Source organism: Balaenoptera physalus, assembly GCF_965194825.1.
Source record: "Balaenoptera physalus genome assembly, contig: HAP1_SCAFFOLD_967, whole genome shotgun sequence".
NCBI classification, from domain to species: domain Eukaryota; kingdom Metazoa; phylum Chordata; class Mammalia; order Artiodactyla; family Balaenopteridae; genus Balaenoptera; species Balaenoptera physalus.
In genome coordinates this window covers 185,509-202,405 of record NW_028125823.1, presented here as the reverse complement: position 1 = coordinate 202,405, position 16,897 = coordinate 185,509, and the positions used below count along the sequence as shown (strand labels likewise).

General features: G+C 41.6%; 2 long non-coding RNA genes across 8 annotated transcripts in view; both read right to left on the bottom strand.

Annotated features, from left to right (window-relative positions):
• Nucleotides 1–16,897, bottom strand: part of LOC309653710 — a 249,284-nt gene that overhangs the window by 46,890 nt on the left and 185,497 nt on the right. For all 7 annotated transcript variants that reach the window (XR_014259397.1, XR_014259398.1, XR_014259399.1 and 4 more), the window contains one exon: nt 193–347. This is a non-coding gene — a long non-coding RNA (uncharacterized lncRNA). The remainder of the gene's footprint in view (nt 1–192; nt 348–16,897) is intronic.
• Nucleotides 5,026–6,453, bottom strand: LOC309653709. Its single transcript, XR_014259396.1, has 2 exons — nt 5,886–6,453; nt 5,026–5,429 (listed from the first exon to the last, which is right to left on the bottom strand). It is a non-coding gene; the product is annotated as an uncharacterized lncRNA (long non-coding RNA).

The window sequence follows — 16,897 nt, the reverse complement described above, 5'->3', positions numbered from 1 at the left end:
CAGAAAAATATAATTTTGGAAAATTATGGAAATAATAAAGGACTATAACAAGGTCACAGGATTCATGGTTTAGTATATATTTTTGTGTATATGCTATACATACATATATATGTATTTTGTATATATACCGTACATATAAATATAAACACACATTCATTTAATAAGTCAATGAAATTTGAAATTAAAACATACCATGTTGGGCTTCCCTGGTGGCGCAGTGGTTGAGAATCTGCCCGCCAATGCAGGGGACACGGGTTCGAGCCCTGGTCTGGGAAGATCCCACGTGCCGCGGAGCAACTGGGCCCGTGAGCCACAACTACTGAGCCTGCGCGTCTGGAGCCTGTGCCCTGCAACAAGAGAGGCCGCGACAGTGAGAGGCCCGCGCACCGCGATGAAGAGTGGCCCCCGCTCGCCGCAACTAGAGAAAGCCCTCGCACAGAAACAAAGACCCAACACAGCCAAAAATAAATAATAAAATAAATAAATTAATTTAAAAACCACTGTTTGTGGTATTTAAAAAAAATAATAATAATAATAAAGGAACCCAACTACTAATGTGACCTCCGGGGAGGCTGACCAACTCCTCCTGGCTTGCCTGGGGCTCCCCCAGTTTTAGTGCTGAAAAGCTCCTTGTCCGAGGACATCCTTGGTCTCAGGCAAACCAGGACAGGTGCTCACCCTGCCTCCAGGGTCCCCCTTGGTCTGACCCTGACTCTTCCCTACTCTCCCACCTCTTCCTCTTGCTCCAAGATGACTGGCGGCCCTCAGTTCCTCCATCAGGGCTCACTCCTGCCTCCCGGCCTGCCTTTGCCCGTGCTCTTCCCTCATCTGGAATACTCTTCACTTTACTCACTCTCCAGCTCTCAGCTCAAATGTCACTTCCTGGGGCCAAGCTTCTCTGACCCGATCCCAACCCCCAGGCTTGGTCACATCCCTGCTACACTCTCTCACAGCACACGGTGTGCTTTTCCTTCACAGCACGCATCACAGTTTATACAACTGTGTTTGTGTTTGGTTAGTGTCTGTCTCCCTGTGTAGGTACATGTCTTCAGGACTGGGATTGTGTCTGTTTTCTCTCTGCTTTCTCGGTCCCTAGGAACACGGTAGACAGTTAATAAATATTTGCTGAATAAAGAAGATGAACTGATGTAGTCAGAATCCAGTCCACACGTCTCCACGACAGAGACTGCCAGCCAACCCCAGTATCTCTTCTCTCTTCTTCCACAGGACTAGAATCCTGACTTTGGCTGGCATTCCACCTTCCCTACGTGCTGGGTATAGCCCTGTAAGTGAATTCTGGCCAAGAAGTGCTATGTGCAGTTTTCAAAAGGTTCTATTGAGAGGGGTGTGTACTCCTTGCCCTCCCTCCTCCCTCCTAGCTGGAATGTAGGTGTGATAACTGACATTCAGCAGCCATCTTGGATCAGGAAGTAGCTGTGGGCGTGAAACCCCTGCAGGGTGGAAACAAAGTGGAAGGAGCCTGGGCCTCTGACACTATGGAGCCCATTCCAGCCCTGGGGAGCCATGTCTGAGCTTTGCCATAAAAGAAATAAACTTAATTCACTTATTTGGGGTTGTTCTGTTACTCCACCATACCTAATCCTGCCTAACAGCCTCTCTCTTGCTGGTCCCTTCTGACTTCTAACATGCATGTCAGAAATGGTGTGGGAATTCCCTGGTGGTCCAGTGGTTAGAACTCCGCACTCCCACTGCAGGGGGCACGGGTTCAATCCCTGGTCAGGAAACTAAGATCCCACAAGCCATGCGGTGTGGCAAAAAAACAAAAAAGAAAAGAAAAAAGAAAAAAAAGAAATGGTGAGCCACCACTCTGTTTTCCCTTCCCTTAAATACACTCATGTAAATATAAAGCAGGAAGTGAGGCTGTGAAGCGGTCACCTAGTGGGATGGCTTCGGGGTAGTGGAATGAGCAGGCCCCAGGGAGTCAGGAACTGAGCTCCAGGTCTGGTCCTAGACAGTCGAGCAACTTGGACCTCAGCTTCCTCCCCTATAAACAAACACAAGGAGGCCAGGCCACTCACCACCGTTCTCCTCCAAATGCCTCTTTATGTTAACATGTTTCAGAGTTATGTTAGTGGAATAGTCACGCTGTGGTACAGGCACAGGATTTTAAGTAGTTGTGAAACAACTGAGGTTCAACTAAACTCAAAACATTACTCAAAACTTGCCCTACAGGAAAGATGCCTGAGCGTGTACAGAAGATACATGAGACCTTGACAAGTGCCAGCAAATACTCCACCCGAGACATGCGTGCTTAGATCTGCAGGTCTATTACACCAGCTGACCTGAAAGCAGAATTCTGATAAAGAGCCTTTTCCGCAAGGGCTTGTCTGGGACCCCAGTTTCTAAATGACAGCAAGAAATAAAAGAGGAAGGTTGAGGAGCCTGGGGGAGCGGGAAGGGAAAGGAGAATTGTACCATCACATGTTACAGGCTCCAAACTTTGAATGAATCAGTGAGGTATATGTGGGAGAAGATGCTGGAATATCCAAGCATGAGGAACAGTGCAGTACAAGGTAGGTCTATACGCAGTGGCCGTACCAGTCCTCTGTCATGACAATCAGCTGAGTACCCCAAACTGAGTTTAACAAATGTTTAAGAAACAAGAGAGGGATACACCGTGGATAAAACTGATCTAATAAACTCTCAGTTTGAGTGATTTTTCTCTTTATTTCAGATTTCAGAGGAAGGAATCGATGCACCCGAGTCTTGCACTGCTTCAGGTGCAAAACTGAGGGACCCAACATTTATATTAATAATTCGATTGGCTACGTCTGCATTTCACGGTTCGAGGCCAGCCTTAGCTACAAACTGAACTCCCAGTTCATTTGTTAAATACCAAGTAAAATGACACAGAGCTGATCGGGTCCGCTGACTTCAGTGCCACTCAGCCCTTCACATCTGGGTGGTGACTGACTGTCCTCGCCCACGCCGGCCTGGCTGGCCATCTCTTCCACTTCCCCTGTCCTCTCAGCCATTCTGCTGCTTCCACAGCATTTCAACCTATCCTGGCAGGCGATTTGGAAGACACAGAGCACTCAGTTTTCCTGTCACTTTAGCGATCTCACAGCAAAGTTGAGGTCTTCTTGTCACAGATCAACAAATATAACCACGATGTGCCTGCTGTCACTCACTCTAAGACCCAGGGAAAGGTTCTCTCTTTACAGGGAAGAAGTTCAGTCCACCTCAGCTTGGGAGACACAACGCTCCGGGGAACCCTCTCTGCCCCGGCTGAGGGGAGAGACACACAAGGTTCAAAGCCCGCGCCCCTGCCCACCTCCGCTCCTGAGCCACTTGGGAACTGGCCTGTACCCACGAGGTCCTCCACGCCTGGGGGCAGCAGGAGCTCAGGTCCACTGTAATGGGCACATGAGAAGGCAGGATACTTTTTTTTCTTTCAGTGAAAAAGACAGCTGTATTTGATTTACATTTAACAAGATTTACAAAAAGGGGTAGGGGTGGTCCTGGGCTCCTGGCCCCCCCAGATCTGGGCAGTGCCTCCAGGACAGCCTGTCTGACAGGCCGAGACCGGGACCCCCAGGTCTTCTGGGTCCCTTCTGGCCGCCTGGGCCTCAGCATCTGACGTCCAGCTTGACCTCTGAGGTGGGCCCACGGCACGGAGCCCACCCGGAGTGCGGGTGCCCCACAGGCCAGGCCAGGCCGGGAAGGCATCTTGTGGCTCTGGGGGCCGCAGGCACTCAGGCCCCACCCAAGAGGCCAAACCCAGGTATCTGGGCAGCTGCTGGTGCCCAGGGAAGAGGGCTGGGATTCTGCTTCTAAGTTGGGAGAGGACTCTTGAGAAGCTAACTTCCAATTATCGATACATTATTACTCCCTCTGCCAGAAGACTAACCCTAACTAATAGTCAATAAAAATCAATAACACTGGCAAGCAGAGAAAGAGCTAATACGGTGTTTTAAATTACTATGTAACTAACATCCAACAGTTCCACATAAACTCAAAGTCAGAGTCACCTGGTTAAATCAACAATGAAAGACTTACTATTAAATTCTTAATTCAGAGGTTTATTGAGCATAGCATCTTACGTGCTACAGTTTCTGGGATTGTTGTTTATTACCTGGCAATCCCAGCAACAGTACTAACAGACAAGGGTCCTTAGAAATGAACATAAACATTTTATTATCCTCTTATTTTAAACATGATGGCCTCTGTCTATTCCGGCTCAATTAAATGAAAAAGTAGAAAAATAGAGTATGACTAGAACAAAAGATCACTGGAAAAATGAGTGTATAAACCAAAACTTTTCCCTGTTGACTTACTGTAACGTGACATTTAAGTGTTCTTCCATTCAATTAATTACAAATCAATAAATGTGTATATAACCTCCGTCTTGAGAACAGATTGTCCTAAGTAACTGAACATGGACCAGAGGATTCAAGTGGGCAGGAGAGAAAGGTCAGATACAATAGTCCATTAACTCCTTTAACTGGTACATAAAGACTTCAGAGCCACGTATAAAGAAACACACGTGTAGGAAGTTTTAACTCGATAATGATGACTTTTTCTCCCGCACACAGACCTGTGAGTTCCCTTGAGCAACAACGATGGTATTAAGTTGATAAGCCAACTTTGCTTTAGAACAGCTTAACTGTGATGAGGTACCTTTGGAACCTAGAGTGCTCCCAGGTATAAGCCTGAATGTTTTAGGAGACAGAAGCGGGCGATGGTTAAGAACATGCTGCGGGAGGAGCCGGGCTGCCAGGGCTTGAATCCCGGCACCACTTACTAGCTGGAAACTCTGAGGAAATTCCGTGACCATTCCGAGCATCACAGGACGGTGGTTGTAGAGATTACATAAGACTATGGGCAGTGTCTCCGTGTCCAGCACCGTGAAGAGAGCTCCAGTACCCACTGTTACTGTGGCAGGGACAACGCTGGGGGCTGCAGACACATAGGACAGCACCCACCCGCTCCGGGGAGCCAGGTGAAAGGTCACTTTCAAATTCAGTCATTGTGCCAATCAAGAATTTCTACTTAGCTAAAACACATGGTGCCAAAATTTACACTTTATTTGCTATTTAATCCATCTCACAGAAACGTAAGAGTAGAAGTATAAAAGTGACAAAACAGGCTGGCAAAAAATAGCAACCGTGGACCACTTGGTTGTAAGCATTCTCTTGTAGGCTCTGTTGCGGGCATGTGTTTTCAATTGCAGTGTTGGTTTTCCTTTTCCTAAGCCCTCAAACTATTTTTTAAGGAGGGAAAATGTTTCCCTTTAGGCTGAAGCTGAGGAAAGAATTCTCTCTGCTCTCACAGTGCTGGCACACCTTGAACTTGGTGCACTGGAAGGGAAAATTCCTGACAATTACATTAAGCCCAGAGTAGATACCCTTCGGCGCCCCCCAGCCAGCTTTTCCCAGCTGTGCCCCACCTCCGCTTCCAGCTTTGCTCTGCCGAAACAACACAGGGAGAAGGGAAGAAAATCACATATGAAAAAGTTCAGATGGATACACCCCCAGGAAATATTTGGCTAATTCTATAAGAATCCAAGGTGCAGAAAGGTTGAAAATTAGTTCATTCTCCAAACTTCTGAGAGTGGGAGATACGTCAATCACAGAATTCTAGACTGGGAGGGGCTTTATGGATCAGCTAGCCTAGTGCCCTCATTTTATGGACCAGGACCCAGAAGCTTCGAGGCCCGCAGTCCTGGGCAAAAGGATGTCTAGAACTCATGTCTTGTCTCCTAGAACCGGGCTGTTTTCACCACACCCGACACTTTGCTGTGTGAATCAAAAGCTCCTGCTGGGACCAAGAATCCGGACTAAGAAGCACTGCTCAGTAACTTCCCATTGACGCTGCGGCACCTGGAACAGGCGTGCTCCCCAAATTCACTCGTGGGCTCTCACCCCCGGGGTGGCCTCCAGGGAAATACACAATCGGGAATGTGCTCCAAGCTGAGAAGCAGATCATCTTCCTCAGACCTGGGGCTGGAAGCATGGCAAGGAAAGCACCCTTCATTCGTCCGGTGAGGGCCCAGCTACGCACGCAGAGGGCAGAGACGCCGCGACACAGGTGGCGCGCGGCGACCTCGGCCACCTGTGCCATACTGGGCTGCCGCTCCTGTCCCTGGTGAGATTTTTGTTTCAAAAGCCAGAGTTTTCTCTGTTGCTCATCGAGTCTCGACTGCTGCGAAGGTGTGGGCCACATCCTCTGCCAGCAAAGCGCGAAACCCGTCAACTTCCCTCCGACAACAATCAAGGGCTCGGAGGGGACACCGAGAAGGGGACACCGGCGCTCGTGGGCGCCAGGGCCCGACCCCAGCCGCTGCCGGGGCACCCCACCCCGCCGCAACGCATCCCAGCCCGCAGGACCCGCTTTCTCTTTCCAGGAACCCGCCTGCTCTGCCTCGGAGGGTCGCTCGCTGCCTCGGCCCGACGGCGCAGTTCCTCACTTAGGGGCGACCCCCGCCCCCGACGGCCCCCCCAAACCCTGCAGCCCGTCCCCCTCCCCGCCCCGGGCAGGGGCGCCCCGGACCTCCCACCCCTGGGATGGCGGGCCCCGAACCTTCCAACCCAGGGCTGCGCCGACGGCCGGCGGGGGCGAGCGCGTCCCGGGCGCCCGCGGCCCCCGCCCCGCCCCACCGGGCCCCGGGCCCACCTGCGGTGGGGTCGCGAGGTCGTTGCCGCTCCCGCTCCCGCGGGGGGCTCCTCCGCGCCGCCATGGCGGCCGCGGGCTGCTGATGGGCGCGGAGCCTCGACCGCTGGGTCTGTCAGAGGCAGCGGCCGCCGGCCGGCGCCCGGTCTCACTTCCCTGCGGCTGGCGGCCGATAGAGGCGCCGGGAGGGGACCGCAGCCTGCACTCCCGCCCCGGGAGCCCGCTCGTCGACTGACACACCGGGCCACCAATGGGAGGCCGCGGCGGGGGCGGGGACGGGGCCGAGCGGGCGGGCCTTGCAGGGTGGGCGGGGTCTCCGCGCCTTCTGGGTCGCCAGCCCGGGCTGCGCAGAGCCGCTGGTGCTCCGCGGGGCGGGGGTGGGAAAGCTACTGCTGGGATGCAAACGCCGCTTCTCGGGAAACATCCTGGGGAGTCCACCTGGACGGGTCCTACGACCTCCCTGTCACTTTATATCGAAGGCCCACTGAGTGGGAAGGAAGACTGGTGGGTGGGATGGTGTGGGAGAGGGACTGGTCCCATTTTCCTCTCATGGCAAGGTTACAGCATTCCCTTCCCTGGCTCTTTAAAGAAAAAACTACACTGTGGATACATAACACATAATAGAAGGAGAATGAGTGACAACTACAGTACAAAGGACAAAACAACAATACATGGTATTTTACTTACAATAATGGCTAATTGGCATAATTTAAGTCACTTTGAAAAGTTAAAGATTAAAAAGCTGAATTTAGAAAATAACCAGTAATAACACAAAGCAACATACATTTAAAACACTGACAGAATTAACAGGAGTTACAGAAAAATATACAATGAACCACAGCTATTTCAAATAGGATTTTCTCATAATTAAAAACAAAAAAATCAGTAATGCTATAAAAGCTTTATTTTTTATTGAAGTAAAATTGAGGTATACCATTATAAAAGTTTCCGGTGTGCAACACTGTAATTCAATACACAACGGGATCATCATCAAAAGTGTAGTTATCATCCATCACCACAGAGTCGATCCCTTTTACCCATTTTGCCCACCTCTCAACCCCTTCTCCTCTGCTGTATCTCTTCTAGATATAAAAGTTTTAAACTATATTATTATCTAACTTACCTAACAGAAATTTATAGAATACTACATCTGGCAGCTAAAATACATAGTCTTTGGGGCTATAAAACAAGTCTCAATAAGTCACAAAGGATCATATGTTCTGTGAACATACATAAATGAATAAATGCTTTCGCGAAGAATAATGAGATAATCTTATGTGTTTGAGAATTAGCAGTACGTGTCTAAATGAACACTTGTTTAAAAAAATGCAATGGGAATTTAAAATATATTATTGACAGTATGGAAATAGAAATGTACCTTATCAAAACTTATATGATGGAGGCAAAACAGTCTTTGGATATACTTTATCATTTAAATATGAAAGTTTAAAAAATCAATCAGCTAAGCCTCCATCTCAAGATTCTAAAAAGGAAAAGGGAAAATTTAAAACCCAGAGGAAGAAGAAGGACAAAAAGTAGAATGATGAGAACAAAGATCAAAGATATAAAATAGAGAAAAATAACAAAGCCATAAGCGTTAATCTTTGAAAGTTTAATAAAATTGATAAACTCTGTAGTAGTAGAATAATACCCCCTCCCAAGTTGTATAAGTGTTATTTCCCAGAACCTGGGAATATGTTCCCTTACATGGCAAAGAGACATTGCAGATGCAGTTAAGTCAGGATCTCCATAGCGTTTCCTGAATTACCCTGGTGAGCCAGTGTAATCACAAAGGTCCTTATTTTGAAAAAGAGTAGACGAGGGAAGCAGAAGTGTCGGAGTCAGAAAAGGAGATGTGACAGTGGAAGCAAAGTGAGAATGATTTCATTTCAGGCTGTAAGTATGGAAGGGGGCCAGTAGCTGAGGATTGGGGAGAGCCTCTAGAAGCTGAGAAAGGCAACAAACTGGATTCCCAGAATGTGCAGAAGGCATGGGGTCCTGTAAACATTTTAACTGTAGCTTAGTTAGACCTATTTTGAACTGTGATCTCCAGAACTGTAAAATAATAAATTTGTGGTGTTTTAAGTCACTAAGATTGTGTTAATTTGTTACAGCAGCAACAGGAAACTAAGAGAAACCCTTAGCAAGACTGATAAAAAAATGTAAAGTGCACACAAATTAACGTTAACTGAAAGCAGTATAGTGGTGCCAATACACATATTTTCAAATTAAAGGAGAATAAGAGAATAGTGTATTTCCTTCTTGATTTTCAATACTGTATTTAGCAGAAACCAACTTTATTTATTAGCATAAGGACATAGGGGCGACAATGAAACACAACAATCATAAGGAGAAAAAAGAAAAGAAAACAAAATGTACTATTTAATTAATTGTAAATGGATTAAAAAAATCATCCATTTTTAATTTGCTGTTTGTTAACTTTTTTTTTTTAACATCTTTATTGGAGTATAATTCCTTTACAGTGTTGTGTTAGTTTCTGCTGTATATCAAAGTGAATCAGCTATACATATACATATAGCCCCAGATGCCCTCCCTCTTGCCTCTCCCTTCCCCCGTCCCTATCCCACCCCTCTAGGTGGTCACAAAGCACGGAGCTGATCTCCCTGTGCTTGACTATCTTTTTGAAACAGCAAGATGTCCGGATCCTAATATCAATAAAACAAATTAGGACCATAAATGACTCCATTAAAATAAATCTGTTGCCCATAAATTTTCTAGCAACTAATATAAATCAACTTTATTATAAATTGTATAGTACACTCCTGCCAAATTGAGAACTATATATTTTATTTCCATCTGTATTTTGAAGTGTGAATACTAGAAAATTAGCTTTAATAAAAGCTCAATTAATCTAAGTAATAATGCCTAAATATCTCTTGGTGTGAAGGGTCTTGAAACACATGACTTTCCATCCCAATGCCAGTTTTGTCTAATCATCTTATGGGCAAAATTTATGTCATATTTTTACTTTGAAAAATCTATTTGGAACAAAGAAAACTATAGTTAGGCAACAATTCCTGTATTGTTGAAAATTAGCAACTGTTATCACAACAACAACAATAAAATGTACTTTGACTCCAATGTAATTATGTACTTAATTTTTCTCTTTTTTAGTTTTCAAGAACCATTTTTTATTAAACCCATATAAGAAAATTTACTTATCGGTGTTATTTCTATTTAATTTACAAGAAGACTGAAGCAACAGTTATGTCACTATTATATATTGCTTAAATTTTTTCACTGATTTTCTGTTAGAGTTATTTGGAAAGTTTATAGTCCTTAAATTTCGATTAATGTCCTCACATTTTGTTGCATGTGTGCTCAGTTCTCCCCAAAATTATTTGAACTTGACCACTCTGAATATAAAGCTGGCATTCAAGTCAATCAAAAAATTACTTATGTCTTTGGTGAAATGTCTATTTACGTCTTCCGCCCATTTTTTAATTGGATTGTTTGTTTTTTTTGATATTGAGCTGCACGGGCTGTTTGTATATTTAGGAGATTGATCCTTTATCTATTGTTTCATTGGCAAATATTTTCTCCCATTCTGAGGGTTGTCTTTTCATCTTATTTATGGTTTCCTTTGCTGTGCAAAAGCTTTTAAGTTTAATTAGGTCCCAGAAGACATACAGATGGCCAAGAGGCACACGAAAAGATGCTCAACATCACTAATTATTAGAGAAATGCAAGTCAAAACTACAGTGAGGTGATACCTCACACCGGTCAGAATGGCCATTATCAAAAAATCTAGAAACAATAAATGCTGGAAAGGGTGTGCTGAAAAGGGAACCCTCCTGCACTGTTGGTGGGAATGTAAGTTGATACAACTATGGAGAACAGTGTGGAGGTTCCTTAAAAAACTAAAAATAGAACTACCATATGACCCAGCAATCCCACTACTGGGCATATACCCTGAGAAAAGCATAATTCAAAAAAGAGACATGTACCACAGTGTTCACTGCAGCACTATTTACAATAACCAGGACATAGAACTAACCTAGATGGATAAAGAAGATGTGGCACCTATAGACAATGGAATATTATTCAGTCATAAAAAGAAACGAAACTGAGTTATTTGTAGTGAGGTGGATGGACCTAGAGTCTGTCATACAGAGTGAAGTAAGTCAGAAAAAGAAAAACAAATACGTATGCTAACGCATATATGGAATAGATTCCATATATGCAATCTAAAAAAAAAAAAAATGGTACTGATGAACCTAGTGGCAGGGCAGGAATAAAGATGTAGACATAGAGAATGGACTTGAGGATATTGGGGTGGAAGGGAAAGCTGGGGCGAACTGAGAGTAGCATTGACATACATACACTACCAAATGTAAAACAGTTTGCTAGTGGGAAGAAGCAGCACAGCACAGGGAGATCAGCTCGGTGCTTTGCGATGACCTAGAGGGGTGGGATAGGGAGGATGGGAGGGAGGCTCAAGAGGGATATGGGGATATATGTATGCATATGGCTGATTCACTTTGTTGTACAGCAGAAACTAACACAGTATTGTGAAGCAACTATACTCCAATAAAGATCTATTTAAAAATTACGTATGATTTAAGTGAAATTCATTAAGACTAAGTACTTAATGAAAATTAGCAAGGTGTTTCATCTCTCTTCAGAAACAAATATCCATTTTTACCTTTACTTGATATATCTGAAGTAACGTATATAGATTTGCCTTTGAATATTACATTTCTTCCATCTGGTCCACTACTATTTTGGAAAGCTTGGTCCTTTCTGAGTGAGAAACATAAGATTTGAAATGATTAAGGTCCATTTATAACATTACTATTTGCTTAAATTTTATATCATTATCTGTCATTATTGAGTAGAATGCATCACCCCTGAAGGAGGCATATGAGTCTAATGGTAAAAATATAAGGATGAGGCATATATTTAGGTCATGGATAACTCAGCAGGTAATGAAGAACGGAGGAGGCATTTAAAATCCCCTACATTTGAAAATCTTGTAAGCCAAAAGATGATTCTTAAACTACAGAAAATGTTATGTGTTTATCTAATTGCTTGATAGTGTTTCTTGTTTTCTTTCATAAAGATGCATGGTACTGCTATTGGGGAAATTAAATTTACTTAGACCGCATGAAATCGTAAAATAAAACAGTACTAATTATTACTAATACTAATACTATGAGAAGAAGAAGGAGAAGAAGGAGAGGAAGAGGGGAAAATTCAATTGTAATAATTTCCATTTTTAAGTATTTTATGTCCCAAGCTCTCTGCTATGTGGTATATGTGAATTAACTTATTAAATCATCTCACCAGACTTGTGGGTAAGTACTACACTATATAAGATTCTTTTGCCTGAAAAAAATAGAAAATCCCAATTCAGTAAGAAAAATTTATTACCTCATATAGCAAAGACTCTAAAGGTCAGGCACCCCCAGGGTTGTTTAATTCAGTGGCTGAATGATGTCATCAAGAACCCAGCTCTTTTCGTTATTTTCTGACCTGCCCTCCTCAGCACCTTTGTTCTCAGCCTTCCTCCCTTCATGAGAGTAAAATGGTTATGACTCTGTGTGTAAGCATGAGAACGTGTAGTAGAAAACGTGGGTAACTCTTCTTGCGTGAGTTTTCTTTTTTAAAGGGGAAACTTTCCCCAGACTCTTTCCAGCAGACTTCTCCAAATGTAAATGAAGATGAATACAAATTTAACCATGATTAAAATATATTTTTTATCTTTAGGGTAGGATCAAAGTTTCATAATCATCCCTACATCTATCACTGGCAAAGAGAATAAGATTTTAATGATCAGCTTAGAGTACGCAGGATTTAACAGTGAGTCCTATGGGAGAGAATTAAAAACATGAACAAAATAACCAAGTAGGGAGATTGAAAGTGAGGTAGGCAACCACTTATGTCTGCTACAGATATTATCTTTACTTTCTAGATAATCAAACAAGGGATAAAAGAAATGGTGAGATTAACATTATTGGGACAGGAAGTTGCAGAATATGAATTCAATGACACGTTGAAGGGTTGGAGAGATTTAGTAGCTTGTCCCAATAAGACAATGCACAGTAATGTGTTAGAGGAGGAAAAAATAAAAGAAAGACATTTCCCTGGACTTAAGAAGGTGATGCCTGTGCCAGAATTCATATCATTAAGTTATTTTCTGGACCAGACATTTATTTCAGAGATCTAACTAATATTTTTCCTGTCTTTTTTTTTTTTTTCTATTTGAGGTAAGAGATTCTAGAGCATATTTGAATGTTGATGTGATGATCCAATACACAGGAAGAGATTAAGGAAACAGAGAAAATCAAGTAACGGCAGGAGAAATTTCTTTCATAAGTCACTAGTAGAGGATAACAAGAATAATTACTGAGAGATTTAAAAGAAAGAAATCCCTTACAATGTTTGAGAAGAATGAGAAAACATGGATATACTCAGTAAAGTCTGGAAAATTATTCATAGAAGACAATGCAGCCAGTGTTTTAGTTCACATCCTCATTATTATCCTCAATTTTTAATTTTTCATCTTTATTCACCTCTTTATTCTTCACATGTTTCTCCTCATATACTAACTATTAATTTTCAAGTTCCTTATAAAAATTAAAATACTATTCTGGAGAAAATGCTACTAGAAATCTTTATATACTTACACAAACCTTAGAACTCAAGCACATCATAATGAAAACATAAACTAAGACAAATATATAGTGTTTGAACGGCATCAAATTTTATTGTGTAAAACTTTCCTATAAAAAAATGTAAAGGTTTATATTAAGAAGTCAGAGTGCCATTGTACTTTAATCAGGCGCTCATCTAAATGGAAATGAGCAAGACTAATTTTGTAGAATTTAGATGCTGAGCTGAACCAAACTTATTATAAAAGAACTGGTGAATCTATCACAGCAAAGGTAAGTAACTATCTTGTAAAGTAAATTCATCTATAATGCAATAAAAAAATGTATTAAATCCAAGGATGAGAGATTTGTTGCTGCCCTTGAATATACATTCAAATACCTTTAAAAAAATCTGCCTGAAGGCCCCCCCAGGTGTGTGGTTAGACCAGGAGTATAGGGGGGAACTGAAGCCTTAAAGCCCACTTAAAGCCAACAAAAGATCAGAAAGAAAAATTAAGGAAACAATCCTATTTACCATCACATCAAAAGAAATAAAATACCTAAGAACAAACTTACCTAAGGAGACAAAAGAACTGTACTCTGAACACCATAAGATGCTGATTAAAGAAATTAAACATGACACAAACAGTTGGAATGATATACCATGTTCCTGGAATGGAAGAATCAATATTGTTAAAATGATCATATAACCCAAAACAATCCACAGATTCGACGCAATCCCTATCAAATGACCAATGGCATTTTTCACAGAACTAGAACAAAAAATTTTTTAATTTGTATGAAAACACAAAGACCCCTATTAGCCACACCAACTTTAAGAAAGAAAAACAGAGCTGGAGGTAAGAGACTTCCTGACTTCAGACCATACTACAAAGTTACAGTCATGAAAACAACATGGTACTGGCACAAAACAGAAATATAGATCAATGGAACAGGAAAGAGAGCCCCGAAGTAGACCCAGCCACCTATGGTCAATTAATCTATGACAACAAAGGCAAGAATATGCAGTAGAGAAAAGACAGCCTCTTCAATAAGTGGTGCTGGGAAAACTGGACAGCTACATGTAAAAGAATGAAATTGAACATTCTTTAACATCATATGCAAAAATAATCTTAAAATGAGTTAAAGACCTAAATGTAAGAATGGATACTATAAAACTCCTAGAGGAAAACATAGGCAGAAGACACTTTGACATAAATTGTAGCAAAATCTTTTTGGAACCACCTCCTAGAGCAATGAAAATAGAAACAAAAGTAAACAAATGGGACTTAGTTAAACTGAAAATCTTTTGCACAGCAAAGGAAACCATAAACAAAACGAAAAGAGCCTACAGAATGGGAGAAAATATTTGCAAACGATGTAACCCATGAGGGATTAAACTCTAAAATATACAAACAGCTCACACAGCTCAATATAAAAAGAAAAACTCAATGAAAAAAATTGCAGAAGATCTAAATAGACATTTCTCCCTAGAAGACATAGAGATGGCCAACAGGCACATGAAAAGATGCTCAAATCGCTAATTATTAGAGAAAGGTAAATCAAAACTACAATGAGGAACCACCTCGCACCAGTGAGAATGGCCATAATCAAAAGGTCTACAAACAATAAATGCTGGAGAGGGTGTGGAGAAAAGGGAACCCTCTTACACGGTTGGTGGGAATGTAAAATGGTACAGCCACTATGCAGAACAGTATGGAGGTTCCTTAAACAACTAAAAATAGAACTACCATATGATCCAGCAATCCCACTTCTGGGCACATATCTGGAGAAAACCATAATTCAAAAAGATGCATGCACCCCAGTGTTCACTGCAGCACTATTTACAATAGCCAGGACATGGAAGCAGCCTGAATATCTATCGACAGATGAAGGGACAAAGAAGATGTGGTATATATATATATGTATATATATAAAAATATATAAAATGGAACACTACTCAGACATGAAAAAGATGAAATAATGCCATTTTCAGCAACATGGATGGAAGTAGAGTTAATCATACTAAGTGAAGTTAAGTCAGACAGAGAAAGACAAATACCATATGATATCACTAGAGTGTGGAACTTAAAAAAAGAAAAAATGATACACATGAACTGATTTACCAAACAGAAACCAACTCACAGATAAAGAAAACAAACTTATGGTTACCAAAGGGGAAAACAAACTTATGGTTACCAAAGGGGAAATGTGGGGGGCAGGAATAAATTATGAAGTTGGGAGTAACATATACATACTACTATATATAAAATAGATAAACAACAAGGACCTATGTATAGTACAAAGAACGATACTCAATATTTTGTAATAAACTGTATTACAAAAAAAATGTTACTTTGCTACCCTTGTAACTCACACAACACTGTAAATTAACTATACTCCAATAAAATAAAAACTGCCTGAAATTAAAAATAGTAATAATACTTTAAAATCATCTGTAGCCATGATTCTTTATGAAATGTAAAAAGTGACCAATATTTTTGTATCATTGTTAATTACATATATATTTTTTGCTCTATTTCTTTGACGTGATTTGGAAACTTCAGACAAGGATATTCATCCCCTCAATGCTTAGTCTAATGTATAGATAGACCTACTATAATCAATCTTTCAGGTAACATAAACATACAGGTCTACTCGTGTATAATTAATTTTCAAAAATAACACTTTCTAAATACAGACATAGAGGAAATATTTACAGGGAATTTTCATTATAAAGAAAAACTCAAATTACAATTTTAAACAGACCACTGAGCAAATCATTTTGAAATACTTGATCAGGTATTTAGAGGTTACTATAACAATAATCAGATCTCCCTCAAATACAGTAGTATGTATGTGTCTATATATCTATACATATATATATATATATTGTATTAAAAAACTTTAAAGTAATTTTTCCCACCCCAATGGATAGTGTATATCTCCAACCCAGTTAAATCTTACCCTCTTTCAACAAAAATTAAACAAAAAAGTGTTTGTGGTTTCTAACACCTTGTCTTCAAAACAAAACAACAACCAAAACAACAGAAACAAAACAAAAAATAAAAGCAGCGTACCTACTAGTTATGTCAGGGTCATTAAAACCCCAGGGAGTCCAAAACCCCAAGGGGCACGTCTGGATGGAAGCTGCCTCCCTTTGCCGGAAGCTCCAAATTACAAAAATATCAGCTGCAAAAATTTTCCTTGACTGCTGGAAGATTGGAGCATTGTAAATTAGACCACAGAGTTCCAATAAACCTTAACTGGAAAAAAAATGTCTAGCACACTCTAGTGAATCTTGGTCTCTATTTTGATGATTCATCTAGTGAGTCATATTCCTGGAAAGATTCTCTAGGGTCCCACAAAGGCTCACGCTTATTGTCCAAGGCTAGAACTCTTATGCACAGTCACATCCAGTCTCTGTTTTGGGGGTCTGCCACTGTGCCTGGGTGCCTGGTGCTGCAAAGACTCAAAACATAACCACAGAGGAATAATCTAGACAAACCAACAGGTCCTGGAGATATTTCTGGATCTCAAATAAAGATGCCCTCTTGCTTCCTCGTGAGTTCCCCTCTGAGGTCTTTGGAGCCTTTAATGTGAGTGGACTTCATTCTGGACAATCTAGAAAGAGGTTCTAATCATGTTTT